Below are 16,390 nucleotides of genomic sequence, written 5' to 3'. Positions count from 1 at the left end.
CCCTTAGAAGATAAGGTGCAAACAGCTCCTAATTTAACCCATTTTCATCCATTGACCAAAAGTTCCTTTTTAAATATTACCTGTTTTCCTTTCAAATCCAAGTTTCTGAAAAAGCATCCTGCGTCTCTTTCTTATGAACACTGTCCCCTGTTGTCTTCCTTTTCTCTTCCATGTTTCTGTGACTGGCCAGTTACTCCCTGGGTGACACATTCTTTCAAAGGGTTTCATACATTCAAGTTTTCTTGGCTTGAAAACCACTGCTGTCTTCAAGGTGACTTTGTGGCATTCTGTTCCAATCTGGCAGGTGTTATTTTTATGAATTGGCAGTAGGAGTGGGAGAGATAATTTTGCTTACATAGATGTGGGTTTTTGGCCTCTCATACTATACACTTATATACTACCTAAATGGAGTTGACCTGTACAAGGAAAGAATATGAAGCTGAGTTACCTGGGAGCTTGAGAAACAGAACATTTAGATTGAACGCTTGGTTGCTATTGTGCCAATAACTTTTCTCTTTTCCAGTCTCCTGAGCAGCAGTACCACAGGCTTGAATTCTGCGTCATGCTTTTTGCATCAGTGCTGGGCAAAGTCAACTTGCTTTCCCATAAGTAGTAGAATTATGGGAAAGTAAAATGATTTATTTCCACCTCATAAGGGAGTGGCTAAAGGCCAGCTTTAATAGAAACGGTGCTTTGTTACACAATATTAGCATTTGCAAGCGTTAGGAAATGCTATTTGAGTGTCTTTCAACTCTATTATCCTTTCTTTATTGTCATGTTCTTTCTTAAAAGAAGGTGGGGCATCTGCTTGTTGGATTCAGGCAGAGCATGATTTTTAATATGTATATTCCTGCTCTTAGGCCAGGAACGTGTTGTAAATCACCAGCAAACAGTACTAAGTATTATCATCCTCTAGGCACTGAAAACTTGAAATGAGCTGCTGACCCAGATTCTTTGAAGATAATAGTCATAAAATGTTAGTTCCTGTATTTAAAAATTATGTTTTTCTGTTCAAAGAAAATGAAGTGAAAAAAAATTCAGTCAAAGAAAATTACCTGGTATTTGTTACCCAGTTATGTGTTTTGGTTGAAAGTTCTTCTAATTAATCGTGGAGGCGTAATGCGATCCTCCTCCACTTTGCTTTTTTCCAGTATATTTGCTTCCCCTTTTCATTTTCTAGGTCATGTAAGAAATCTTTAATTGTACAGATTGTTTTTTTTCCCAAAAAAATGCTCAAAATCCTCTAGTTTTTATCATGTGAGTTCAGACATCCATACATATGCCAGCAAATAATATTGTTATAATAAAATTTCCTCCCGTGATCATCAAAGAGATAAATCAGATTTCAAATCCCAACACCAATGCGTTCATTTCTCAGAACTCCATGCTCATAAACAACTTCCACTTCTGCCCACCCACGCGCATCTCTCCTGTGGCTCTGAAACTGCATGGGTGAGGAGTAACCAGGGTCCCTCATACATGGTGCTGGAAATTTTGAGTGAAATGAGTTAAGGAGCACAATAGTGTGACAAGAACCAGATGGTACGCTTTTCCAGGAGGAAGTCTTTACTCTCCCTGATGTAGTTACTCCAAGAGAAAAGTGCTATTTAAATTAAAAATTACTGCTTTTGTCTTCTAGGAGTTGAGCATCATTTTTCTGGGGTCTTGTAATATAGCCTTAAAATTGTTTTCTTAAGTTTTTGGAGTATCTTGAAGGGCCTCTATTGGTTTTTGTTTTTGGTTCTTTTTGGAGACAGGTGAGGATGAGTGGGAGACAGTAACACTCAGATTGCTGAACCACCCAGTATAATAAAAGAAGATGAAACTGAAATGTCAGTGTAGCTCTGGAGAGGCGTAAAGAGCCTGGGAAAGGAGAAGCAGTGAAGATAGAAGCAGAGGGATGGGGAGGACACAGGGAGTGGTAGTGGGATGAATCTGAGGTCCGGATTGACAGCAGAGAACCCCCAGGGCTTGGATGGCCAAGGACCTTTTAAGAACAATGATTACCAGTTTTTAGTTTCAGGTTGTTACTGGTGGAGGGTGTCCAGGTTCTTGGCATCTTGAACAAAGAACTGGGCAAAATGCACAAAACAAGGAAAGCATGAAGCAACAAAAGCAAAGATTTATTGAAAATGAAAATACACTCCATAGTATGGGGGCGGCCCGAGCATAGGGACTCCAGGGCCCTGATACAGAATCTTCTGAGGTCCAAATACCTCCTAGAGGTTTCCCACTGGCCACCTGGTGTTCACCACATATGAATGAAGTGGTGGCCTGCAATCAGTCTGGTTGGTTGCTTTCCACTCGGAGGCTGAACTAGTTACAAAGGTCACACTCTTATGCAAACTCCTAAGATTCACTTTAGCATCAGATGCTAAAGTGAAGTTACCAAGTTGCACTCCTATGCAAACATCTGATTGGTTGCTTGGCATCAATCAGAGGTGCTTTCAATTTCCCATCTGCCCTGCAGAAAAGGTGGGGTTTGCAAAGGGAGTATAGCCTCTGGTCTTTTGTTACTTAGGTGTGGAAAGTTAGGGTTTTCCTTTCAATTCTTTGAAGTCAGTGTGAAACAGCCTTAGGTTCCCTGCCTACAGACCCTATTCCACCTCAAGGTTGTTCTCTGTTTGATGGGTTGGCTCTGCTTCCTCTGTGTAACCTGAAAACTTCATGGACAGCCCACCATATCTGGAGAATTTGTACAGGTGGGTTTGGGGACTAAAGGGAAAAAAGGACCATGTTCACCAGGGAAAGAAGTGACATAAGGAACAAGACGCAGGGGCATGACCACCCCCATGCATCCCAGCACCATCCAGGGTGGCATTAGAAAGGGCCTTGGGATTTTCCCACACAACTCTGGTTGAGTTTGTGTCTGGGTCTGAGTGAAGTGGCACAAGAGTAACCCAGGAAGTAGAAGGGGGCCAGGGCTGGGGAGAGGGGCCTGGGGAAGGGTGGGAAGGCTGCCTGGCAGGCTTGGGGGCAGTTGTGGCTGTCAGGAAGACGTGTGGATTGCAAACATTCTGGGTTCCCTGGAGATATTTGGCTGGGTGGGTGCATGGGAAAGAATCTGATTAAAATACTAAGTTCTTTTGACCAACTAAGTTGGAGCATTACAGGCTGGGGCTGTGTTACAGACTGGAAGTGGGGCCTGATTTGTGTGTCTATAGAGTTTCTGAGGTCTAGGACATTTGGTTTGCACAAGCCACTCAATCCACTTTTGTGAGAGACAGAAGATGGATTAAATGATAGCTATATTTCTTTAATTTCTCCTATTCCAGAATTGAAGGATATGAATTTCTAGGTCCTCTGTTTCTCCCAATTTGGCCAACACCAGTAGAGAAACCACTAACTATTTGCTTAGTTTCATTTTACTTTTAGACTTCTAAAGGTAACTGGCTATTTACGTTTAAGGGAACCCATCAAGTGCTAAATTTGTTGACTTTTTCTTTTTAATAAAAGAAAATGTTAAGAAAAGAAAAAGAAAGTGATTTGTTTCACAACTGGTAAATTATAGTAAGCTATGAATGTATGAATGTCCCATGACATTCCAGAGTCCCTCAACTACCCACAGCACTCTTAGAGATAATTAGAAAACTTCAGAATAACCAAACTTGTCCTGTGTATTTTCTTCCTGTGGTACAAATTAGATGACAAAGCTTGCAGTAGAAGAAGAAAAGACAATCACTGCATATTGCTGGGTTGTGGGTTCTGAAGCAAACTTGAAATTGAAGGTTAAAGCTGAGAAAATGTAGCAGAGTGATCTGTTTCTTTCTTTCTTTTTCCTTTTCTTTTCTTTTTTTTTTTTTTTTTTATTTTTTGAGATGGAGTCTCATTCTGTCACCCAGGCTGGAGTGCAGTGGCGCTATCTTGGCTCACCGCAACCTCCGCCTCCCAGGTTTTCAATAGATTCTCCTGCCTCGGCCTCCTGAGTAGCTGGGATTACAGGTGCACGCCACCATGCTCAGCTAATTTTTTTGTATTTTTTTTTTTTAGTAGAGATGGGGTTTCACCATGTTGGCCAGGCTGGTCTCAAACGCCTGACATTGTGATCCACCCATCTCGGCCTCCCAAAGTTCTGGGCTTACAGGTGTGAGCCACTGCACCCAGCCTAGAGTGATCTGTTTCTAAAGAAAGTGATTCTAATGCAGAGATTATGGCCTGAGATTTGAGAGTGGGCAGTGAGTGTTGTGGGGGCAGGCACTGGCCTGCTGTGCAGACAGAATAGAGAAAGAGAATTGGTCCTCTTGAAACAGAAGTCCTTGGGGTAGACATTACTGATGACAGAGCAGAACTGAGTGATGTGCTCCTTGCTGGGGAGGAAACCAGTGTTTAAAAATTTTCTACATATTTATGACCCTTTGGACTATAATCCTGGAGCACTTTGCTGTTCTAAGTGTCTGATGAGGACTATTGAGCTGCTGGGTTCCAAGATGCAACTGCCAGATATGTTTATTTTTTAACAAGAACAGGAGCTGGTAGATCTCAAGTCTGGGAAAGGGCCCTAGTGTCCTGCTGACCCTGATTGGAATTCATTTAGAAAAATGCAGATGGGCTGTACCATTTCTTACTTAAGGATATAATATACACATAATGCTTTAATTGAAGTGCTGGAGATGTTTTCTAGAGATCTCACTGAGCAAGAGATCTGGTGGTCCAGACAAGGCTAACCATCAAACTTGTGCCCCTGTTTGAGTCCCTGAGACAACTTAACTCCAATCAGGATTCACACATCAGGAGCTGTGTGATAGTGAGTTCAGAATTAATAGGGTTTCACTCTTTAGACTTGTCTTGAATTCTATCAGTGACTTCTCTCAGTGGAATTTATTTATTTATTTTTGAGATGAAGTGTTGCTCTGCTGGCCAGGCTGGTGTGCAGCGGCACGATCTCAACTCACTGCAACCTCTGCCTCCCAGGTTCAAGTGATTCTCCTGCTTCAGCCTCCTGACAAGCTGGGATTACAGGCATGCGCCACCAAGCCCAGCTAATTTTTGTTTTTTTGTAATTTTAGTAGAGACGGATTTCACCATGTTGGCCAGGCTGGTCTCAAACTCCTGAGCTCAAGTGATCCACCCGCCTTGGCTTCCCAACCTCAGTGGAATTTAGATCTCTCATTTTCTTACTTTTTGAATTTTGAAGCTATGTTATTGAGTGTGTTAGGATTTAGGACTGTGATATCTTTCTGTTGGACTGAGTCCTGATCATAATAAAGTACCTCTCTTTATGTCTGGGAACACTTCTTGCCTTACAATCCCGGGACTCTGTCTGATATTAGGATAGCTACCTCAGCTCCATTGTGGTGAACATTTACATGTTGACTATTTTTCTGTCTTCCCATATTCAATCTATTTCTTATGTTTAAAGTGTGGCTGTTGTAAGCAACATATATTTTTATCCAGTATTATAGTCTTGGCTTTTTACTTGGGTTATTTAGTTAATTTATACTAATGACTAATACATTTGGGTTTATTTCTATGAATACGTTTGGGTTTATTCCTTTTTTCTTACCTTTTTTTTGATTGATAAAATATTTGTTGTTTTACACTAAGGAGTAAAATAGAATAGACTTCATTACTGTCTGCTTCCATTTCTTCAGTGCTAATCTCTGGCTTCCTTTAGTTCTGGCTTCCGTCAACTGAAGAGGAAAAGTAACAGATTCTCCAAGTGTACAGAACAGTAGATGGTTTAAGCTTAGAAATGAATGGGCTGGAAGGAAGAATAGAGATAAATAGACATGGAGAATCACATTATTTGAAGGGATCTATGAGATACATGGTTTTATAATAGAAGGGGCTGCATTTTCAACAACGGAAAAGAGAAATAATGTCAGTTATTCTAAATACTGTATAGTAAAACTTCCTTGGCTCCAAATGTATCCAAGTTTATCAATTTGATTACACTTACAGATACTTCTATCCTTTGAGAATAAACCATGCTATTGACATTCTGAAGTCAAAATTAAGCCTCACTATTTAATTGCTACTTTTCTGAAATCCTTTGGATGATTTTAGTAAAAGTAATTGGTATTATCTGATACCTATTCTATCATCTTTCCTCTTCCTAGCTTTCTTTTTGATTTTATTTATTTATTGAGACAAGGTCTCACTCTGTCACCCAGACTAGCCTGTACTGGCACCGCCTTGGCTCACTGTAACCTCCGCCTCCCAGGTTCAAGTGATTCTTGTGCCTCAGTCTCCCGAGTAGCTGGGATTACAGGCAAGTATTACCATGCCTGGCTAATTTTTGTATTTTTAGCACAGAGGGGGTTTCACCATGTTGGCCAGACTGGTCTCGAACTCCTGACCTCAAATGATCTACTCACCTTGGCCTCCCAAAGTGCTGGGATTACAAGCATGAGCCACCATGCCCTGCCTCTTTTTGATTTTAGAGGAGGAATTTTTACTAATGTGTTTCTAAAGCTAATATTCCCAACTCCTTCTAGCTTACCCTTACCCACCTCCTGTGGAATATCACCTTCACCTGTTTTGGCATGTTTGCTGTCACCTTTTTGGTTTCTCCTCAGAATATATCTTTTGTCTCTCCTGCCATTTCTAGTTACATTCAGTCTCTTGGATCTCTTTTCCAAGGTTTATTCCCTCTACTTCCATTTTCTATTTACTCATTTCTTTTTATTGTTTCTCAAAAGGTTTAATTTAATCAGGTCATTTAAAAAGCAGATGCATATAAACACAAAAAGAGCTCAGATTTGGACTTCCTGCTGGCAGAAACATAAAAAGGAAAAAAAGAGTTCAAATTTGTATGTTTAAAAAATGGATCCATAACAACTGTATATATTTACAGAGTACAAGTGATATTTTTGGTACATGCATACAATATGTATAGAGCTCAATTTTTCTTTTTAATTAAAAATTTTATTATTTACTCATTTATTTGTTGATGTATTAGCTAGGATATTTTCAGCTGCATGTGACAAGAAATCCAACTACTAATGTAGTTTAAATAATGAGGATATTAGTAATCTCACATGACAAGAGTTCAGAGACAGGGCCATTTGAGAACTGGTGAAGTGTTCAGTGATGATATTCAAGACCCAGGCTCTTTTCATCTTTTAATGCAACCATTCTTGGTATGCTGGTGTTCATCCACAGCCTTATCTTCTCATGGTTGCAAGATGGCTGTCATAACTCCAGGCATCACACTTCACAGAACTATGTCCGAGATGGAAAAAAAAGTACTTTCCTTCTCACAGTTCTTTCCATCAGGAAGGAAAGCATTTCAAAACCTCCTTATCAGACTTCTCTGATGCCATTTTCTCAGAATAAGGTCACATGTCCTGGCTGCAAGGACTGGGAAAATTAGTTTATGGTATTTTAATCCTCTATAGTAGTTTTGGTAGCAAGAAAGTCATATTTTGGAATGATATGATTTGTGGTAAGAACCCAGTCATGTTTAGCACAATTAACTTTTTAAATTTACCTTTTAGTCTTGAGCTCCAGATCCATATAACGAATTGCTACTGGAAATTTCCACTTGGAAGACCCACTGATATCTCAAATTCAATGTATCTGCCCTTTCTCCCTGCCCCTGGCTCTTCTCCATACTCCACCTCAGGAAACAGCAACACCATCTATTCAGCTGTCACGCCAAGAACCTGGGTGTTATCTTTGCCTCCTCTCTTTTTCTCATCCTTTTCCATCATCTTATATGATTGCCTCCATCTCCTATAGGCCCCTCACATCTGCCCACTTCTCTCCATCTTTATGTCCTCATTGCCTCTATCCTGTGTTGTCCATTTCTGAACCACAGAACAGTGCTTAACTCAGAGCAGTAAGTCGGTTTGTGGGATGAATGTTTCCAAATGAGAGACAAATATTTTAAGATAAACAACGACTACTATCTTGCCTTATCAATTAGCTTCTTTTCAGGTCTTAAAGGGACCCATTTTTGTTGTTGTTGTGGGGTGGGTGGAAGACCAGATGCAGCAGGATGGGTTATTGACAGAAGAGAATTAGAAAGGTTATAAAGTTTTTAAACTCTCTGTTGGTCCTATACTAGCCTGTACTTCTCTCCTTGTGCTCTCCTCACGTTAGGAAACAGAGGATGCTGTCCTGGAGGTCATAATAACCTAAATGAGTAAAATTCTGAAAGCCAATTTTCAATTCCCAAGTGTATTGAGTATCTAGAATTTCCAGGGAACTTGATGGATCAGAGTAATGCAAAAAAGCAGGACCTCAAGCCCCAGGGTTTTGTAGCACCTGTAAAACATGTTTTATAGTTTCTGTTGTTAAGCTAAATATTTGACATCATATGGCACTTTAAGCACATTGATTTATGGTAAGTCAGCAATTGCATCTGTAATAAAAAGTCCAAAGTATGGGTTTTAAAAGTAATCTACTGTATTTATTATTGACATAAACAGTTACCTGCAGTCCATTTGAACATCATCTTAGATTTAACTCATGTATTAAAGATATTATATTTTCCACTCAGCAAGGTCACCTTCAAAGTGAAAACTGTATGTGGCTGAAAATGAAAAAAATCAAATGTATAAAGATAAATATTCTGAAAATAAATGATATATAGAATTTCATTTTTATACACTCCTGATTAATAATCATATTCTGTTTATTTTTTATGCCCGCTTTCTTCTCCCCATCCCCAACTCCAGCAACCACGAATCTGTTTTCCATCTTTATAACTTTGTTATTTCAAGAATGCTATGTAAATGGAATCACATAGTCTGTAACCTTTTGAGATCGACTTTTCTTTTTTCCACTCAGCGTAATTCCCTTGAAGTCTTTTTAGTTTTATGTGGAATGTCTGCCTCATGCTTGTTTCACCAGGGTAGTTACAACTAGGGTGGCAGAATTTGACTAATTCAAGAAATACTTCAATATAAATCAAAATAAGAGAGTCTAAATTCTAAGTAATTTTTTAACAGGGCAAGATTATTTATAATTATGAGTCCGTAGTAATGAATGATGAATATTTATTTTTAGACTATGTTAGAGCAAGTTTGGACAAAAATGCACCTAGTTCAATTGTGAGGTAGTTGAAAGCATGATTAAAATAACCACCAAAATTCCCTAATGCTAATTTAAGAGTATTTTAGTAAACATTTAAGAAAAAAAATATGAAAAATGTTGGAAAATATACAATGTTTATTTTACATGTGCCAAATGTGTATTAATTTATGAACATTTATTGTATTCACCTTGTGTGTGTCTGGTAAGCCCAGAATCATGGAAAAACAAAATCTGCATGGGCCAAAGGTACACATTTTATTGCCTTTCTTTGACTAGCCAATGTGTTTCTTGCTATTGTTCTTAAGATATTGTATGTAGGTTTATGTTTGTTTTCAAAAATAAGTGAAAAGTATGACAAAGGCAATTTCTCTTTAAATAACCTCAACAGAAGGAGGTCTGCTCTTTGGGGTTGGTTTATTTTAGGGAGAATGTCTGCAGGCTGTGTCACAGTCTCCAAGGCTACTCCCAGGTTCAGTGATTCTCTAGGAGGACTCATAGGACTCAGCATAAGTCATACTCAGGATTATGATTTATGACTGAGAAAGGATACACAGCAAAAGCAGCGAAGGAAAAAGGCACATCAACTGAAGTCCGGAGGAAACAAGGTACAAGCTTCTAAGGGTCCTTTCCTAGCTGAGTCACACAGGACACCTTTAACTCCCCCAGCAGCAAGCTGACAATATGTATGAAATGCTGCCAACCAGAGAAGCTCATTAGAGACTCATGCCCAGGGTTTTCACTGGGGGTGATGACATAGCACTTTCTATCTAGCACATACCCAAATTTCAGGCTCCCAGAAGGAAAGCAGGTGGTCAGCATAAACCATATTATTTGTACAAATGGTTCAGGCACAGTGAGCCACTGTTATCTACTAATGGAGGGAATCCTCCCAAAATCTGAATTTCCAGATGCTAGACAAACGCCAGCCTTGCAAGCTGGTCTTTTCAAGGATAGCAGCTTAGGCCTGCTGTGTAAGTCTTTTCTGCCCATAAGCACATTTAGTGTAATGCCTTAGTCTATCAATTTGATCTCCATCTCTCTTGGCTCCTCTGTCTTGGAACTCAAGTGAATAAGGGAAAGTGTTACTTACTTGTTTTTGTCACCCAGGCGGGAGTGTAATGGCATGATCTCAGCTCACGGCAACCTCCGCCCCCCCGGGTTCAAAAGATTGTCCTGCCTCAGCTTCCCAAAAATTTGGGATTACAGGCATGTACCATGATGCCTGGCTAATTTTTGTATTTTTAGTAGAAATGGAGTTTTGCCATGTGGCCGGGCTGGTCTTGAAATTCCATAATCCCTATGTTTTCACAAGGCTTATCAAGTTGTACAGTGCTTTTCCTCTACATAGTCTCAATTGGTTATTATTTAAAACCACTAAATTTTGGGATCATTTGTAACCAGAAAACAATGAATAAAATCATGAATTCTATTTTACAGTGGCAGAAATGAAGACTCAGGGACATTAAATGATGGTATGTCAGAACCAAGTACCAAGGAAGGACTTCAGATTTTTTTCCTCCACTATACCACAATACTATGATTGTTCATTCTTACTCAGTCCACATACAGAACCTTACATAAAGGATGGAGGCTTGATTCCAAGTTAATTATTTCAGCCACCTCATCTGTCATTTCAATTTGAATTTAATGATATTCATATACTGTAAACCTCCTCTGTAGAATTTAAAGAGCTTATTCTAAAAAAAAATATATGACATGACAAAGGATATAGAATATTCAAAACAGTTTTTGAGGAAGAACAAAGTGGGAGAATTTATATACCTAATTTTGAGATGGACAAAAAGCAACATTAATTAAGACAATGTGGTATTAGCATAAGGATAGACACAAAGACCTATGGATACAATAGAGAGCCTAGAAGTAGACCCATAAATGTATTTTCAATTAATTTTTTACATTTGTACTAAGGCAATTCAGAGGGAGAAAAGATTGTATCTCTAACAAATGATACAGGAGGAATTGGGTGTCTAAAAAAAAACTAACCTTGACCCTTAGTCACACCATCTACAAAGTTAACTAGATCATACAATTAAATATAGAAGCTAAAATCGTAAAACTTACAAAGCACAAGGGAGAAGTTTTGTGACCTTAAGTTAGGAAAGACTGTCTTAGATAAGAAAACAGAAACAATAAAAGAAAAAAATAGGTTAATTGGACCTTCATTAAAATTATAAACATAAAATCTTCAAGAATAGAAGATGAGGTTTCTGGAATGGTAGTATGAGTCACTGACAGAAATAAAGGGAGAGATAAATAATTCAATAATGTAATGGGATTCTTTAGTACCCTACTTGCAATAATGGATAGAAGAGGTAGGCGTAAAATCAAGAAGGATGAGAAGACTTGAAAATCTCTCAAAAGTGTAAATCAAAGAGACCTAACATATAACTATTCAGTACTCTACCCAACAACAGCAGAATACTCATTCTTCTCAAGTACACATGGAACATTCTCTAGAACAGACCATATGGTAGGTCACAAGGAAAGCCTCAATGAATTGAAAAGGATTTAAATCATATAGAGTATGTCTTCTGATCAGAAATAACAGAAGAAAATTTAGGAAATTCATAAATATATGGAAATTAAAACATTTCTAAATAACAAATGGGTCAAATAATAAGTCACAAGGGAAATTAGGAAATGTTTTGAAATAAATAAAAACAAAACAGAATACTAACATTTATATGATGCAACTAAAGCAATGCTTAGAGGAAAATTTATAACTCTAAATGCCTATGTTTAAAAAGAAAAAAAAAATACTTTATCAATAACCTAATTTTATACCTCAGGAAATAAATCTTCAGGAAATAAAACCCAAAGCAAGAAGAACGAGGGAAATAATAAAAGCTGGCATGAAAATAAATGGAATAGGGAACAGAAAAACCATAGAGAAAATCAATAAAACCGAAAGCTGGTTCTTGAATCAACAAAATTAACAAAGTTTTATCCAGGTTGACCAACAACAGTAACAACAAAAAGAAGACTAAAATGACTAAAACTCAAGAATAAAAGAAGGTTTGTAACTACCAACATTATTAGTCATTGGAGAAATACAAAGTAAAACTCCCAGGAGATACTAGAATAGCTAAAATAAAAAATTTTTAAACCTGATAATATAATATTGATGAGGATATAGAGCAGCTAGTGGGAATGCAAAAAGCCAAAGCCAGTTTTCATGGCAGTTGGCAATTTCTTAAAATGTTAAACATATACTTACAGAAACTGACAAGTTGATCCTAAAATTCATATGGAAATGTAAGAGACCTCAAATAGCTAAAACGATCTTGAAAAATAATCACACAATTTAGTAATCCTATTCACTGGTATTAACTCAAGAAAAATAAAAACATAAGTTCTCAAGAAGACTGTACATGAATGTCCTTAGCAGCTGCTATAGTCTGCTATCCCTTCTCAAATTCATATGCTGAAACCTATTGCCCAATGCAATAGTATTAAGAAGTGTAGCTTTTAGGAGGTCATTAGGTTATGAGGGTGGAGCACTCATGAATGGGATTAGTGCCTTTATAAAAGAGGATGGAGGGAGTCTGTTCACCCTTTTGTCATGTGAGGACACAAGAAGGTGCCATCTATGAGGCAGAGAAAGAGCCCTCACTAGATATTGAATCTGCTGGTGCTTTGATTTTAAACTTCACAGTCCCCAGAACTCTGGGCAATAAGTTGCTGTTTATCAGTTACAGTCTAAGGTATTTTATTATAGCAACCTGAAAGGACTAAGACAGCAGTATTATTCATAGTAGCCCAAACTGGAAGAAACTCAAGTGTTCATCAACAGGTGAATGGACAAATTGTTCTATACCCATTAAGTGAAATCCTACTCAACAATAAAAACAAATAAACTACTGGTGTATACAAGATTCATTATGAAATTCATTGATGAATTTCAAATGATTTTTGCTAAGTGAAAGAAGACAACCACAAAAGACTACATATTCTATGAATTCACTTATGTGAAAATCTAGAGAAAGCAAAACTATAATGAAGAAAACCAGATCAGTAGATGATAATAGTGTTCACTACTACTAAGTACATTTACTATACAAATATATATATGGAACATATATAATAATTGCAATGTGGCAACAGATTATAATGGCAATGGGTCTTTTAGGAAATCTTAACATTTTCAATTCCAGGTTTGAAAAATTATCAAAATTCTAGGCAAAATATTATTCCTCTCAAATAATTATGAGTGATTTATCTGGGCAACTCCTACATTCAAGATTGCTAGGAAGACTCAGTGAAATGGAAGGAAATGATGTGGTAACTCTTCCAAGCCTCTACTATCCATACAATTTATTCTTCCCTTTAAAAAACAGTCTAATATTCACAGAAAAAACTTCAGAATCCTTCCCTGTATAATGGAGAGACAATGCCAGAAAATGTAAAATGCTCAAGTTAGAAACAAACAGTAGCCCCAGGGTCTCACAAACACGTCAACAGATCAGTCATATGGTTATAAGCAATTAGAAACAAACATTTAGCAAGCACATTGTAAGGAAGAGGGACTTCCAGGAACTTCCTTGTGAAGACTGCACTTGAGGTGACCTTGGAAGAAGAGCATAACCAACAACTCAGGGCCATCTTACAACTGGAATGAGGGCTGTACAACCCACACAGGCCTGTGTCAATGGGTAGTAACATGTGGCAGAACTTCCGCAGTGCAGAGAGAAAAATTTAGAATGGATAGAATTTCTTAGCCACCCCTGGCAAGGGTATCATAAGGATAAATTTAACTGTTGATATAATGACTTAATGTATATATTTTGTCATCAGTTTTATTAGTCATGCTCATGTTTAATAAATATTGAGCTTAGTCCAGAATGGGAAGTTCAGTTATTCTTGATTAAACTTTCGTGGTTTTTGTTAAGACTCTTAAAACTTTTTTTGATGTATCCTAATGTTTTTCTGCTGAGACTCTACTGTTAAAACACCTATTTAAAAATATTATTTATATGATATTTAATTTTAATAACAAATGTCATGAGTGATAATAATGACAAATAACAGCTATAATCTGTGAACTTAGCCTTTCTTTCTGATTTGAAAATTGCCTCCTTTTTGAAATAAACTAACGAAAATTAAAGATGTACAGTTTAATACCTTAGATTTTCTGTCCTTTAATTCATGAACTAATTAAGTATTGTCTGGCCCTCACAATTTTTTCTCTTAATGCATCAATGCTTTCAGAATTCTTTTAAAGCTCATTTTTTGAAAGTAGTATTAGGAGAAAGACTGTAAGAGCTTAGTTAAGATATTTGCGTTTCATGATTGGAGACTGTTCTAAGTGAAAATGACATTGCCCTTGGCTAGAGAGGGGTCCGCAGAAGTGTAGGTAGAGCCTTTCTCTTGTTCTCTGGGTCTGTGTAGGACATTTCATCAAAGGATAAAAATGACCAGCTGTTAATATTTACATATATCAAAGAGCCACATGATTGTGGTTTAGTCCTCATTGCCATGAATTTTGTTCCTAATTTAGATAATTTTAGTTATCAGATCAAAACCATCACACACTTTGTTTAAATCAGAACATGCTGAATTGGTTTTCTTTATCCTTTCAAAAAGCTCCTTCTTGTTAACCATATTAGTAGTGGGCTTTTACAAAAGGACTTTAGCTTTACAAAGCCAGGTTAGTAAAAAAATAAAACAGGACTTAACCCTAGGAATCTTTTGCCTCATTTATCTAATGAACACATCAAGTGGATTTTAAGAGAGAGTTATTGTACTAAAATATAGAAACAGATGTACTAGAATTTAACTTTTAAAGTAGCACTTGAGTGACATCCACTGGCCAGACAGCTTTATTGGCTGTGTGAGAGATGTTACCTCTGATGAGTGCCAAATAAGAAAACATTTGAAGATAGATGCTCTTAATAATTGTACACATTTGTCCAAAAAGCAAATGATTTCTACCTTTAAAAATTTATCCACTACTATAGACAGATCTCCATGCTATTTCTGGAAATCTATGCAGCATGTCTGCTTAAATTGGCAAAAATTCAAAAGCTTAACAATACAATTTCTTGGTCAGACTGTGGAAAAATAGTTTTTTTTTTTTTTTTTTTTTTTTTTAAATCATGACAGAGTCTCACTTTGTCATCCAGACTGGAGTGAAGTGGTGTGATCATGGTTCATTGTAGCTTCAACCTCTCAGGCTCAAGTGATCCCCTTGCCTCAGCCTCCCAAGTAGTTGGGACTACAGGCTCATACCACCATGCCTGGCTAATTTAAAATATTTTTGTAGAAAAGGGGGTCTCACTATGTTGCTCAGGCTAGTCTTGAACTCCTGGGCTCAAGTGATCCTTCGGCCTTGGCCTCCAAAAGTGCTAAGATTACAGGCATGAGCCACTGTGCCTGGCCAAAAATAGGTATTTTCATAATGTGAAATGCTACAGCCATTTAAAAGGAAATTTGGAAATACTTAACAAAACCATATATAGATTTATTCTTTGGTTCAGCAATTCCACTTTAGCCTGAAGACACGTATTTGCAAGATTGCTTATTGCAACATGATTTGCAATCACAAAATACTGGTAACTTACTAAATACGCAAATATAGAAAGGTGTTTGAAGAAACTATAGTATTAATACATACACACAATGCAGTACCATGCAGGTGTAAGAAAAAAAACAAGGAAAATCTGTATGAACTTATATGGTGCAATCCTCAGGACATATTGTTAAGCAGACAAATAGAGAACTTTTAACAACTGACATCCATATTAGTGCGTTTTTTTATTTTTTTATTTTCCTAATCCAGTCATTAAATTTTTAGTACTAGAAATTTTGGGTGAATCAGGAATGGTGGAGGTGGGTGGAGAAGGCATTTTGAGCCAGGTACAACATCTACCTTTGGCTTCCATATGCCAGCATTCCTACATACTAATGTAGTCTACTGGGGATTTGGAGGGTCAGGTCACTTATCTTGATGTGTATATGGATAGATGGATAGATAAGAGATCCAAAGCAGATAATAAACACGTGTTTGGGTCTAGGTGTATGAATTGAAACAGACACGGACTCTGCCATGTTGCAATATTCACAGACAAATCATTCTTGAGTCTGGTAATTTCATTTACTCCAAGATTTCACACTGATCTGTTCAGGTGGGTGTGTGTTGATTTATATTTCTGTCTTATTTTTAGTAGTCCCTCATTGGCCTGAAAGGCTGAGTTGGTATCATGTGGGAAAACCCTACTACTTTCCAAATTGTAAAATGCGTCCTGCTTGGTAGAGTAATGCTCACATTTCCCTTACTCTTGCTTTTATCCCAATGGGCTTATTTTTATGTTTTTTTTTTTTTCTTATCTTGTTCTCTTTCTTCTTCTCGCTTTGAATTTCAAAGGTATCTTTGTTGCATTTTTTTTTC

General features: G+C 37.4%; 1 long non-coding RNA gene across 1 annotated transcript in view; it reads left to right on the top strand.

Moving 5' to 3' along the window:
- The window catches only part of LOC116539395, a 33,939-nt gene extending 23,284 nt beyond the window's left edge, over nt 1-10,655 (top strand). Inside the window, exon 2 of the long non-coding RNA XR_004264027.1 lies at nt 10,420-10,655. This is a non-coding gene — a long non-coding RNA (uncharacterized LOC116539395). The remainder of the gene's footprint in view (nt 1-10,419) is intronic.
- The last annotated feature ends 5,735 nt before the right edge of the window (nt 10,656-16,390 follow it).

Source organism: Sapajus apella, unplaced genomic scaffold, assembly GCF_009761245.1.
Source record: "Sapajus apella isolate SASKATOON/1434 unplaced genomic scaffold, GSC_monkey_1.0 scaffold4, whole genome shotgun sequence".
In the NCBI taxonomy this organism is placed as follows: domain Eukaryota; kingdom Metazoa; phylum Chordata; class Mammalia; order Primates; family Cebidae; genus Sapajus; species Sapajus apella.
The sequence above is the reverse complement of the archived record's forward strand: the minus strand, read 5'-3'. Positions and strand labels throughout refer to the sequence as shown.